A 14,569-nucleotide genomic window follows, 5' to 3' on the forward strand; every position below is an offset into this window, starting at 1 on the left:
GTGTCTCAAGCAGTTTGGTCTTGAGGACTGAGTTGGGGAAACTGAGGCAATGTGATGCTATTTTGTCCTTTCCTGTCAAATATAAAACCAAAAAAATAAAGAATACTACCCCAGCTTCTACACCTACATGCAACTCTCCTCCTCTTACCACTAGGTATGTTGTTATTTAGTTGCTAAGTCATGTCTGGGTATTTTGTGACCACATGGACTGTAGCCCACCAGGCTCCTCTGTCCATGGGATTTCCCAGGCAAGAATATTGGGGTGGATTGCCATTGCCTTCTCCAGTGAATCTTCCTGACCCAGAAATCAAGCCTGAGTCTCTTACAGCTCCTGCACTGGCAGGCGGATTCACCACTGAGCCACCCAGGAAGCCCAGCAAAGAAGATTGGTTCTACTTCTTTGCTATAGGGAAGCTCCGTGCACACCTGATGCATTGTGTTCACTGGTATCCCCCAACAAGTCCTGTCTCTGGTTCATGGTAGGTCTTCAGCAAACATTTGGTGAATCAACCTTTCTTTAAATCTTGGCGGTTCTAAAGCTTTTGGTTTTCTTTTGTCTGTAGGTGGGATAATGATAGCACTCGGGCTGCCTGTAGCTCTTCCACAGCCCTGTCCCCTCTCCCTGACCCTCTGTCCACCTTCCTGTCTCTCTGTCATTGCTCCAAGCAAGGGCTCAGCTGGCTCTGTGGTCTTCTTGCTCCACTGTCTCCTTAGGCCCATGTACTCTCTCTCTGCTGCCACAAGCTGGGTTTTGTGAAATGTAAATCTGATCACGTGTTCATTAAATCAACATTTACTGACTTCCTGTGCCCTGCTAGCAACTATTCAGATTCTAAAGATCCCCTTGAACAACTTTCCATCACGTGTGGAACTGCGCGGTAACCAGGCTCCTCCCCTGACTTCCTCCCCCATCTCAATGGCCGGCTTTTCAGCCACGCCAGAGTCCTTTTCACTGCCTAAGAGCAGTGTTGACTCATCCCTTTCTTGATTTTGCTGTTCCCTCTGCAATGAAAACCCTTCCCTGCCTTGTTGGTCTGAAGAACTCCTATTCATCCTGTAACACCCAGCTACAGAGCTTTTCTGCAAAGGCCTCTCTGACTGCTTTTCCTACCCTAACCAGAACGATGACACCATTGTACCTTGCATATCCTGAATGCTACAGCTCTGCCAGCACATGCTTGTGTGTTACATTTGTGTATTGCACATATGTCATTACACATACAGCACTGGATCGTAGTGCTTTCCTTCCCTGGCCATCTCCCTGGCTGCAATGCCAGCCTCGTGAGGTCAGCCATTAGTTCTAGTGCATGCTGGCGTGCCCAGCACCTAAGGAGGGATGACATACACATCTGCCCAAAGAATCGCAGCAGAGATGTAACTTAGATGAGCTTTCCCTGTGGATCCTCCTCCTGTACCAGCCTCTAAATATCCTTTCTCAGGGTCTCATTCCCTTTTTACTCTAAGACTCTTTCCCTTGGCAATCTCACCTATTCCTATGACTTTGAAGCATCCGTATATCGATAGGTGAAGTGAAAGTATTGGTCGCTCAATCGTGTCTGACTCTGCAACCCAGGGACTGCAGCCTGCCAGGCTCCTCTGTCCATGGGATTCTCCAGGCAAGAACACAGGAGTGGGTAACCATTCCCTTCTCTGTTGACAACCCCCCTCCCCAAAATTTATCTCTGCATCAAACCTTTCTTCCCAGTTCCTGCTCACTTCTCTGACTGTAGATCTAACTTATTATCTCTTCCCGGGTGTTTCCCAAACATCTCAAATATAATATCCAAGAGCAAAGTTAATCTTTACTTCAAATCCACTTATCCTGTTTGTTAAATAAAACATCCACTCCTTGTTGTAAGTCAAGGCACCATGACTTGGTCAAGGTCAGGAGCCATGACCTTGTCTTTGAAACTTCCTTCTCCTTTAGCAACATTCAACCCATTACCACATCTAGTTCATTCCACTTCTCGTACAGATCTTGATTCTTCCTTGCTTTCTTCGCCTTCACTGCTCTTCCCTCCTCCTCTCTCCCATGTAGCCCACTTTCCCAGCCTCATGACTGGAGTCTCTGCTACCATCTTGCTCCCCTGCTTCCCCACAAGGCAGGTAAACCAATTTAAAGGAAAATGCGAACAGCATCCCATCCTTCCTTGCTTAAAATTCTTCAGTACCTTTCCACTCACAAAAAGAGAAAATTCTTCTAAAAAAATCTTAGCATGATCTGCAAAACACTATCCCAGTAGGTCTCTACCTTCCTCTCCTTTCCTGCACTCCTTACACCCTCACTTTGTAGGTTTCAAATATATAGGCTGCCAATGCAGTAGACCTAAGAATTCAATCCCTGGGTTGGGAAGATCCCCTAGAAGAGGGCATGGCAACCCACTCCAGTATTCTTGCCTGGAAAATCCCATGGACAGAGGAGCTTGGCAGGCTGTAGTCCATGGGGTTGCAAAGAGTTGGACATGACTGAAACAATTTAGCATGCGCGTACACACAGATACACACACATACAGATTTTACTTTTTGCTCTTAATTGGCCAGGAATCTCCATACCAAATCGAAGCAGACATATAATAGAGTTCAAATTCAGATTATATTAGTTGTCAGGGGATGCTGAGATTCTCCTAATTAAATTATGGCTGCCAGTCATCACTCAAACTAAGGATATTGTTAATTAAGGTACAAAACAATGTGATACATATGTATAACTGAGCACTACCTAACATGGGAAAGGAATATACCAACCTATTCCTTTCAGTTAGAATTAACTGGGCTCATTTTGGATATAGTTTATCTTGGGGAAAAAATGGAATAGATTAAGTTACCATGACTGTTCTAAGATAGATAATTTTTTCTCCTCTGATGCACACTAAAAAAAAGATTATCACTTTTTCCCCAGTCTCATTCAGAGAGTCTCCTGGCATCTGTATTATTATTCAAAATATATTATATATTGGGGAAGTTTGAATCTACACTTTAATAAGCTGCAAACCTAATTATATTTGCAAAACTGCCCCAAGGTCCTTACTCTACTTTTCAACAAAGTATTCAACCAGCTGAATGCTAGAAGCAAGACTTCACTTTACCAAAACTGTCTTATTCATGAATTCCACAAAAACAATTTATTCTCACATTTATCATCAGTAATAAATAAATCACATTGCTATCGAGATGCAAAGCACATTTTATGATACATTGCCTTTCTTTTTCATTGTGTTTCTTTTATTACTTAGAGATTTTCCCTAGTGATAAGCCAAGATGATCTTCAAAACATGAATTGGAAAAGATAAGAGCCTTTGAAATATCATTTCCTTCTGCTGTGGAAAAGTTTCATCGCTGTAGTCAGTGTTTTAGTAATACAGGTAGAAAGTTGTTGTAGAGGCTTGGTCATTTCAAATCTAGTTCAGGGTCAGCAAAAACAAATCCCAAATGGTGAGATTTTAGTATCTTTGGAGGCAGTGTAGTGTGATGGGAAGGCTTTGGATGGTAGATTCAGAAAACCTAAGTTTGAATCACATGGCAGAATAAATTTGGGAAGATGACTTCTGAGCCTCAGGTTTCTCTGAAGAATGTTCCATGTACTATTGGGGTTTGTTGTTTAGTCGCTCGGTTGTGTCTGACTCTTGTGACTCCATGGACTGTACCCAGGTTCCTCTGTCCATGGGATTTCTCAGGTAAGAATACTGGAGTAGGTTACCATTTCCTTCTCCAGGGGATCTTTCTGTCCCCAGAGATCAAACCCTTATTTCCCAAGTCTCCTGCATTAGTAGGAGAACTCTTTACCACTGAGCCACCAGGGAAGCCCCCACTGGGGAGGCATAAATGATCTCACTGTCAGTGTAGAGTTGGGCAGGTGACAAGGGTTAAAAACTGCAGTGTCGATGACTTGTAATGATGCAAAGTTTCCTGCCCTCTCCTGACATTATTACAAAGGAAAATGCCAAACTTCAGAGTTTGTATCATTGGAGAGTTGCAGTTGATAAGGAGACTTGATTCCATTAATTTCCCAGAGCATGTGGGTTTCCTGGGAAAGTTGGATTTATTTTGTATTATGGTTCACTTGAAGGTCTAATGATTTTGGCATTATTACTATTGTCAGTAATCTGCATTAACATACCCTGATTGTCACAGAATTCTGGAATTACTGTGGACCTGTACAGATTCCATTTATAATCCTATTCTAAAGAGAAAGCTTTTTGTGCAGCAACATGACTTCTAACCATTCTAGGAAGCAAACACTAGTTCATTCTTTTATTTAGTAATTTATTCAAATATTCACTGAGTGTGTACAACACACCACACACTGTTCTAAGCAAAGAGGAAACAGAAATGGTCAAAATTTCAAATATCTCTGACCTCCATCAGGGAGGAGCCATTCATACTTAATACATAAGTAAACCATACTGTCTGTGGATGGTGAGGGTCACTATGGAGACCAGAAGGCAGGGGAGGGTTCCACCAAGGGCCAGAGGAGGATTGCTGAACTTTACATATGACAGTCAGGGATTTGCCTGGTGGTCCAGTGGTTAAGAATCTGCTTTGCAAGGCAGGGGGTGCAGGTTCTATCCCTAGGTGGGGAACTAAGATTCCACCCGCTGCAGTGCAACTAAGCCCATGTGCCATCTCTAGAGAGTCTATGCACTGCAAGGAAAGATCCTGCATGAGGCAACTAAGACCCAAAGCAGCCTATATGAATAAATAAATATTCAAAAAGTATGGTGGTCAAGGAAGGTGTATTTGAGGAGGCAACACTAGCAAGAAAGCCATGTGGATTCCTATGGAAGGAATGTTCCAGGCAAAGGGAGGCCAAATGCAGAGGCCAAGGCATGGAAACATGCTTGGGGATTAAGGAGTTAGGAGGAGCCTGGTGTGACTGGCAGAAGTGAGTCCTGGGGACCAGAGGAGGCATCTGAGAGGCAGGGCCTTGAAGGCTATTGTAAAGATTTTGGCTTCTAATCTGAGCCAGAGATGAAGTCATCAGAGAGTTTTAAGCAGAGGAATGGTTTGATCCGAGTGCAGTAAAGGATTCTTTTTTTTTTTTTTTCCAAAAGTTAGCCTTTCACGCAGCAGGAAGCATCTTGCCCCTACAGTTTCTGTAGCCCACCATGGGAGAGGCTGGTCCCCAAGCTGGCCCCCTCAAAGCTCAAGCATCTGATAAACACTTGGGCTCCAAGTAAATGTCACATAACTTATGACCCATCCCAACATGAAGACTCCTCTGTTACAGCATAGGAGAATCTGGGGTGAATGCTGCAGGTGTTGATTACACAGCTCAGGGAGTATATTCTAAAAATTTCTGAGAAATGGGAAACCTGAAACAGAGCAGAGGTAGAGAGAACAAACACCAACTCCCCACATCTCCCGCCTCCCTGGCCCCTGGCAGCCACCGTTCTGCTTTCTGTCTCTGAATCTGATTACTCTGGGAATCTCATTTGAGAGGAATTATATGATATTATCTTTTTATGTCTGACATTTTACCCAGTGAAATGTATTCAAGTTTCATCCATTCTGTAGCATGTGCCAGATTTTCATTCCTTTTTACAGCTGAATAAAACATTCCACTGTATGGGTATAGTTGGCTTCCCAGCTTGTGCTGGTGGTAAAGAACCTGCCTGGCAATGCAGGAGATATGAGAGACATGGGTTCAGTCCCTGGGTTGAGAAGATCCCCTGGAGGAGGGCATGGCAACCCACTCCAGTATTCTTGTCTGGAGAATCCCATGGACAGAGGAGCCTGGTGGACTATAGTCTGTAGTGTCTCACAGAAGTGACTTAGCATGCACGCACGCATGGGTATATCCTTCAGCACCTCATCACCATCTTGGATGTCATCCCTATGGGTCACTACAACTTCCTCAATGATTTTGGGGGTGAGACCTGGAGGAGGCAGTTAGTTGGAGTCAAGGCAGAGGAGTTCCACTCTTTCCTTTGAGAGGATGGCTGGGATTGTGGGCAACTTTAGGAGGGTGGCATGTGAGAATGGGAGCTCTTGATGATTCTATTTCCTCTTGTAGGATGTTGTTGTTGTTTAGTTGCTGAGTCGTATCTAGCTCTTTTGTGACCCCTTGAACTGTAGCCTGCCAGGCCTATCTGTCCATGAGCTTTCCCAGGCAAGAACACTGGAGTGGGTTGCCATTTCCTTCTCCAGGGAATCTTCCTGACCCAGGGATCGAACCTGCATCTTTCGGATTGCCAGGCAGGTCCTTTACCACTGTGCCACCCAGGAAACTCAGCTTTGTAAGATGCTGCTGCTGCTAAGTCGCTTCAGTCGTGTCCGACTCTGTGCGATCCCATAGATGGCAGCCCACTAGGCTCCCCTGTCCCTGGGATTCTCCAGGCAAGAACACTGGAGTGGGTTGCCATTTCCTTCTTCAGTGCAGAAAAGTGAAAAGTGAAAGTGAAGTCGCTCAGCCATGGCGGACTCTTTGCGACCCCATGGACTGCAGCCTACCAGGTTCCTCCGTCCATGGGATTTCCCAGGCAAGAGTACTAGAGTGGGGTGCCATGGGGGGATTTAATCTACATATAATGCACGAGGAGTTTACAAGCCAACAACTTGCTGTGGGCAGTCCATCCCAATTCTATCTCCATCTCAGGTACCAGCATTCATCTTTGGGTAGGAACAAAGTTACTACTCATGATACAGCTCTAAAAATATGAGATTGTGACTACATAGCTACTAGAGAGGAGTGAATATTACTCCTGCACCTAATGATTTATTGCTGATTTGGTCCTTATGATGAAGTACTTTGTTGTGTTGTTTTAATATGTGTCTCAAGGTAACACAATGCTCCACAGCCAGCACCTTGGAGAGTTATTTGGTGTCAGTAATACAGAAGCACATCTCTCCTCTCCTCCATATATCCTCAAAAAAATCAGTTTCTTGACGTTCTCAATTAGAGCCAAATTGTACTGAGGAGAAAGCATGATGGGAGGAAAAAGAACAGGTGCCATCAAAAGACTCTCCTCTGGGAAAGGGGCTCATGAGGCTGGTGGCTCTTGGTGGAGACAGAGTATCCCCCTAACACCTCTCCAGAAGACGGAGAGGCAGGTTCCTACTATCTGCCCTTCCTATGAAGAGTTCTCTATTCAGAACCTGAGAAATAAAACCCAACATATATAGTACACTGCCTCAGAGAACAAAGCTCTAAACCTCAAAGCAAATACAAAACAGAGATGAAGTCATCAGCAAACACCAGTGAAGATCATTCTTCAGTTACAACAGTTAGGTACAGAAGATTTGGTTAAGTCTGGATAGTAGAACTCTTTTAGTCTTTTATTAGCCAGTTATAGGAGCTATCTGACCAGCCTCTTTGAACTGCTTGATGTAGTAGGTGCAATTTTTATGAACAAGCTTGAAAGCCTGTTCATCAGCCTATGTTCCCACATAATGTTTTAGGCTATTAAGCAATGAATTCATTAAGACCCACTGCCCACATAGAAACATAGGTTATAAGATGCAAGTAATGGACACCCCTTTCAAAGTAAGGAAGCAGAAAGGAACTTTATAGGGAAGATACTGGGTTGTCTATAGAATTTAAGAAGTTGAGCAACCAAGGCTTGGATAGTACAGGAACTAAGGCACTTCTAAGGTCTTATTCCAAAAGTTTGTGGACTATGATTGTTGGCCCTACCATTCATAGCACTCAGTTCCTACGTCAGCGTGTTCTCGGCTTAAGTGGTCTGCAGAAACTAAGATGGTCACACCCCATTCTATACCCCAGGTCAGAGAATCACATTCAACGGTTTTGAGTCAGGTGTCAACCCAGACCCCTAACTTTTGATAGGCCTCAGCTAAGAGTCTAAAGGAGACCCCACGCCAAGTAAGTAAATACTAAAAGATGTTAATCAAGATGATAAGATAATAAAATGTACTATCCTCCCAGGTTGAGAGGCATACCTTCCTAACAGTCTGGAAATCCAGACTGAAACTTACAAATTAGATTCCATGGGGTACTGGGCCCAGACATAGGAGCACAGAGAGTGTTGGCTGCTAACATGCAGCCTTCTCCTACTCCTGGCTTGTGGATACGCCAGTCTGCATATCCATGCTCCAAGAGGAGCCTGCGCAAATATTTGTCTCTCTTACCACTTGGGTCTGGAGCTGGCAAGTCTTATGTGGGCCCTGGAAGTGGGAAGGAGGCTGTTTGGGCATGGATTCCAAGGCTCTAGATTCCCAAAACAGTCCATGGAAAGGGTACACTTTGAGGAGGATGGAGATACAGTTGGAGGGGAGCCAGAGCAAGACACCCAGGGCAGAGGATCCTCTCACCTAGCTGCTGCTGCTGCTGCTGCTAAGTCACTTCAATCGTGTCCGACTCTGTGCGACCCCATAGATGGCAGCCTACCAGGCTCCCCCGTCCCTGGGATTCTCCAGGCAAGAACACTGGAGTGGGTTGCCATTTCCTCCTCCAATGCATGAAAGTGAAAAGTGAAAGGGAAGTCGCTCAGTCGTGCTAGCAGGATGTAATACTAGCTGTAATATCAGAAAATAGTATTACTTTGGTTACAGTTGGGTAATTATGGCTCATCTGATTGCAAAGCTAGTTGAACATGTCAAAGGCTAGAAAAGGAATATACATGCATAAATACTTGGTTGACTGTATCCTAAACCACAAGAGATCAACATTACCTATCAACATTACCATGCTGTCCAGGAAAGGCAAAAATAAAATGGTTACAGTAACACAATAAATCCTAAACAACTTATTTTCTTACTTCTAAAATAAAAACTGCCTATTCTTCTCACAAAAATATCAGCAAAGATTTCACTTTTAAAGGTCACATAGACTGTCAGTACCAATCTTGTAACTTTGTTCTACAAGATTTTTATTTCTGCTCAGGAAAACAAAACACAACACCAGAACACAATTCAGGTTCAAAGTGTGCTAAGGTTTATTCCATTACTTTCCCTTTCTGGGCTCCTTAATAGGCATATCTGTGTGCAACTAAGATCTTCAGGACCTTACATGACTGATTCTCTACATGCAGTTGTAATTTCCTATTTTCTGACCTCAATTTCCACTGCTGAAATTGAATAGTATGACACCAACATAATGAAAAAAATGACACAGGAACAGATCTCTCAAGAAACAGGATAAGTATCTCCAAATATTGGGACTGAAAAGATGGAAAATACAGTTTGTACCAGCTGTTTTGAAAATATTTTTAAAATTAAAAAGAAATCCTTTAAAATTAATCATATATACCCATGGTTTCTCACTGCCTAAATAATGAGTCCAAATTCATTAAGATTTTTATTGTTTGGCTCTTCTTGCTTCTTTATAGCCTGTATGTACACTTTTTCCTAAGGTTCTGTTTTTATTTACCATTCTTGTTTGAGAATCGTCAGTGGGGCCCCATTTGCTATGGCAACGATTTTCAAGGATACAGGCAATAAAGTTTGAGTACGAGCTTTAGACTCCAGAAAGACCTGGGCTTGAGTTCCAGTTATTCCACCGACAGGCTGATTCTAGACAAGTTATTTAACTTTTCTAGTCTCTAGTTTCCTCATCTGTAAAATGGGAGTAAGAGTGCCTATCTTATCAGATTGCAGTAGATATTAGATGAATTAATACAGGCACAGCCATAAGAATGAGTAAATCCTCATGGCAGTGCCTGGAAAACATGAACCCTTTCACAGGTAATTAATAAAATATATGTATCCTTTTAGGCTTTGTGGTCCTTTGCCATCCCTAGAGACTCATCTCTTGCTGTTTCCAGTCTTACAGCTTATGTTTCAGAACCACTGAACTACTGTGAGTTTTGCAAACATGCCTTCTGTGTTGGATGGCAGATTCATGTTCTTCCCAGGCTGGAACATGACCTCTTCTGTTCTCCCCTTTGCCCGGGAACAAGTGACAGTTCCCTCCTTAGTGCTGGTTCTATATACACTTTCCTGCTGCACTCTCTCAGTATAGAGGATTATAAGTCCTTGCTTGGTGAGGAGAGTCACAGAAGTAAGCAAAACATTTCCAGAAAGTTCTCCACAGTAAGGAATTACCCATTCCCTCAGAAAAACAGGTCCAAGGAGACCTTGGGGATTGGTGACAGAGGGAAAAGACGGTTACTCCCTACAATGGGGGAAAGGCAGTCTCTTCAATAAGAGTATTGGGAAAACTGGACAGATACTTGTAAAAAAATGAAATTAGAACATTCTTTAATATCATGCACAAAAATGAACTCAAAATGGATTAAAGACCTAAAAAATGTAAGGCTGGGCACTATAAAATTAGTAGATAAAAATATAGGCAGAACATTCTGACATAAATAGCAACAATATCTTTTTTGAGCTGTCTCCTAGAATAATGGAAATTTTTGTTTAATGTAAATTAAGCAACTGGGACCTAATTAAACTCAAAAACTTCTGCACAGCAAAGGAAATCATAAGTAAAAAGAGTACCCACAGAATGGGAGAAAATAATCACAAATGATGAGACTGACAAGGGATTAGCTTCCAAAATTTACAAACAGTTCATGTGGCTCCCTATCAAAATAACAAAAAACCCAATCAAAACATGGGTGGAAGATCTAAATAGACATTTATCTAAAAAAGACATATAGTCGGCCAAAAAGCATGTGAAAAGATGCTTAACATCCTTAATTAGAGGAAAACAAATCAACACTACAATGTGATCGGACCTAACACCAGTGAGAAGGGTCACAGTCCAAAAATCTACAAGCAACAAATGCTGGGTACACTGTTGGTGGGAATGTAAACTGGTACATCCACTGTGGAGAACACTTTGGAGGTTCTTTAAGCTAAAACTAGAGCAACCATGTGACCTAGCAATCCCACTCCTGGGCATATATCTGCGGAAAAACATGTTTCAAAAATACACATGCCACTCCAAGGTTCATCAGAGCACTATTTACAATAGCCAAGACATGGAAGTGACCTATATGTCCATCAACATCCATCTGCTTTAATGGATAAAGTAGATACGGTACATATATACAATGGAATACTACTCAGCCATTAAAAAGACTGAAAGAATGCCATTTGCAGCCACATGGATGGACCTGGAGATTATCATACTAAGTGAAGTGACTCAGACAAAGACAACTCTCATATGATATCACTTATGTGAAGAATCTAAAAAAAATTGATAGAAATGAACTTATAAAACAGAAACAGATTCATAGATTTAGAGAATGAATTTATGGTTACCAGCAGGGAAGGGTGGGAGAGATGGCTAGATTGGGAATTTAGGATTGACATGTACACACTGCTGTATTGAAATAAGATAATCAATGAGGACTTACTGTATAGCACAGGGAATTCTGCTCAGTAATCTTTAATAATCCATAAGGCAAAAGGATTTGAAAAAGTGTGTGTATATATATATATAACTGAATCACTTTGCTGTACATCTAAAACTAATACACCATTGTTAATCAACTATGCTTTAATATAAAAATTTAAAAAAGAACCCAGAGGGTCGCTCTTGCCAGTGGAGGGCCCTGGTAGTGGCCAGTAAAGCTGGGCAGAGGGAGACATGACTTAGGGCCCTATAACCTTAGTACCTGGACAGAAAGCCCCCCTTGGCTCCTCCCTGTTATTGGTGATTAGAAGAAGGAAGCATTTGGGGGTCAGTGGTCCAAAGAGAGGCAAGTCTTTGAAAAGCTTTTTACTTCAGAGCCCAGAACAGCAGCATGGTTGGGCTGGTGCTGGGGGCCTCTGTGCTCTGACCAGGAATATGGGCTGCCTGGTGATAGGACTGTGAGGCTTGTCACTTATGACACAGTGGCCCTGGGTGAAGCCCTGCTACTGGGGGCCGTGGCAGAAAGAGAAGGGCCAAGTTCAGGTTCATGTCCATCTCTGGCTCGAGAAGAATGGTTGAAGCTTGATTGTTCTGGAGAGTCCCCCAAACATTTCACTGGTTGGAACCTTAGGTCTGAGAGGTATCACTTATTGTTAATCCAGAATGGCAGAGCCTGAGGAAGTACCTGCTGCACACGGTATTATAAATTATACAGTTACATGTCTGTATTCCCTTTCCTTTTAGACTGTGGGCTCTTTGAACTTAGACGCGTGGTTATTACTGTCAACAGCGCTAAGCAGAGCATGGTCTACACAACATGTTCAATTAGATATTTAACTATCTGGAATCAGAAAAACCTATCATCTGTCACATAAAGAGGCTCTGGATTCATTGAACCTAACAACAGTTATTCCATCATGATATAGCCTAGTGGTTATCACCTTTTCACTACTAAAGACCTCCTTCAAGGAAATCATATTTTGCAAAATTTGGTCTACCAGTCTGTAATTATTAGCAATCCTGTTAGATCTATTTAACTGCCAACTAAATGTTTTAAAGAGCAGAAACCAGCCATTTACCATGAGAAAAATCACGATACACCATGAGTTAGTCAATTACCACACTTAACAGCCAAAAGAAGAATTTAAAACTTTAGTTTCTATAGTTTTTGACTGCTGCTGCTGTTGCTAAGTTGCTTCAGTCGTGTCCGACTCTGTGCGATCCCATAGATGGCAGCCCACCAGGCTCCACTGTCCCTGGGATTCTCCAGGCAAGAACACTGGAGTGGCTTGCCATTTCCTTCTCCAATGCTTAAAAGTGAAAAGTGAAAGTGAAGTTGCTCAGTTGTGTCTGACTCTTTGCAACCCCATGGACTGCAGCCTACCAGGCTCCTCTGTCCATGGGATTCTCCAGGCAAGAGTACTGGAGTGGGGTGCCATTGCCTGCTCCAATAGTTTTTGACTAGACATCTTAAAACACTGAAAGGTGATGGTGGATTCCCATTTCTGCTTTAACAGCCTCTGAGAAAGGAAACACTGGTTCAGTGTACTGAGGAATGTATCCAGTGGCACCCAGCACCATTTCAGATCAGGAGTGAACGCTTCATATTCAGTGATGTTACAGGTGGCTGAGAGCTGGGTTCTTTATACTTAGATCTGGGAAGGAACTCAGTACTCATCTAGTTGAACCCCTCAGTCCCCAAGTCTTCCCAAAACAGGCCAGTGTCCCCAAACTAATTAGTATCAGAGCTAGAATCAGGACCAAGGTGTCCTAACTTCCAGCCTGTGGGAAAGAATCTCATGCCAACATCACCCAACTCTCTAATTTCTGCACAAACAACTATAGATAGAATTTCAAAGCTGTGTAAGACTCTGGGTCCATCTTCACACTTCCTTTCATTTTACAAAAGGCAGGTTCAGGGAGGTCAGGTGACCTATCTGATGGAGAACCTCAGAGTTAGGAGTAAAAGTGGGATGCAATGTCTGTTCTGAATGAAGAGATGGAGCCAAAGTGAAAAATGCCCAGTTGTGGATGTGACTGGTGATGGAAGTAAAGTTTGATGCTGTAAAGAACAATACTGCATAGGAACTTGGAAACTGAGGTCCCTGAATCAAGGTAAACTGGAAGTGGTCAAACAGGAGATGGCAAGAGTGAAAACCGACATTTTAGGAATCAGTGAATTAAAATGGACTGGAATGGGCGAATTTAATTCAGATGACAATTATATATACTACTGTGGGCAAGAATTCCTTACAAGAAAAGGAGTAGCCCTCATAGTCAACAAAAGAGTCCGAAATGTAGTACTTGGATGCAGTCTCAAAACTGACCGAATGATTTCTGTTCATTTTCATGGCAAACCATTCAATATCACAGTAATCCAAGTCTATGTCCCAACAAGTAATGCCAAAGAAGCTGAAATTGAATGGTTCAATGAAGATCTACAAGACCTTCTAGAAATAACACCAAAAAAGTTGTCCTTTTCATCATAGGGGCCTGGAATGTGAAAGTAGGAAGTGAAGAGATACCAGGAGTAACAGGCAAGTTTGGCCTTGGAGTACAAAATGAAGCAGGGCAAAGGCTAACAGAGTTTTGCCAAGAGAACACACTGGTCACAGGCAAACATCCTCTTCCAATGACACAAGAGATGACTCTACACATGGACATCATCAATACCGAAATCAGACTGATTATATTCTTTGCAGCCAAAAATGAGAAGCTCTATGCAGTTAGCAAAAACAAGACCAGGGGCTGACTATGGCTCAGATCATGAACTCCTTATTACCAAATTCAAACTTAAAATGAAGAAAGTAGATCATTCAGGTATGACCTAAATCAAATCTCTTATGATTATACAGTGGAAGTAACAAATAGATTCAAGGGATTAGATATGATAGACAGAGTGCCTGAAGAACTATGGATGGAAGTTCATGACACTGTACAGGAGGCAGAGATCAAAACCACCCCAAAGAAAAAGAAATGCAAAAAGGCAAAATGGTTGTCTGAGGAGGCCTTACAAATTGCTGGGAAAAGAAGAGAAGTGAAAGGCAAAGGAGAAAAGGAAAGATATACCCATTTGAATGCAGAGTGCCAAAGAATAGCAGGAGAGACAGAAAGCCTTCCTCAGTAATCAATGCAAAGAAATAGAGGAAAACAAGAGAATGGGAAAGACTAGAGATCTCTTCAAGAAAATTAGAGATACCAAGAGACATTTGCCCATCATGCAAAGATGGGCACAATAAAGAACAGAAATGGTATGGACCTAATAGAAGCAGAAGATATTAAGAAAAGGTGGCAAAAATACACAGA

General features: G+C 42.5%; 1 protein-coding gene across 1 annotated transcript in view; it reads right to left on the reverse strand.

The window, feature by feature from the left end:
• CPA6 (carboxypeptidase A6) overlaps window positions 1-14,569 on the reverse strand; it is a 312,714-nt gene that overhangs the window by 184,189 nt on the left and 113,956 nt on the right. The gene's annotated exons all lie outside the window — the stretch shown is intronic.

This window comes from Ovis canadensis, chromosome 9 (genome assembly GCF_042477335.2).
Source record: "Ovis canadensis isolate MfBH-ARS-UI-01 breed Bighorn chromosome 9, ARS-UI_OviCan_v2, whole genome shotgun sequence".
Taxonomy (NCBI): Eukaryota; Metazoa; Chordata; class Mammalia; order Artiodactyla; family Bovidae; genus Ovis; species Ovis canadensis.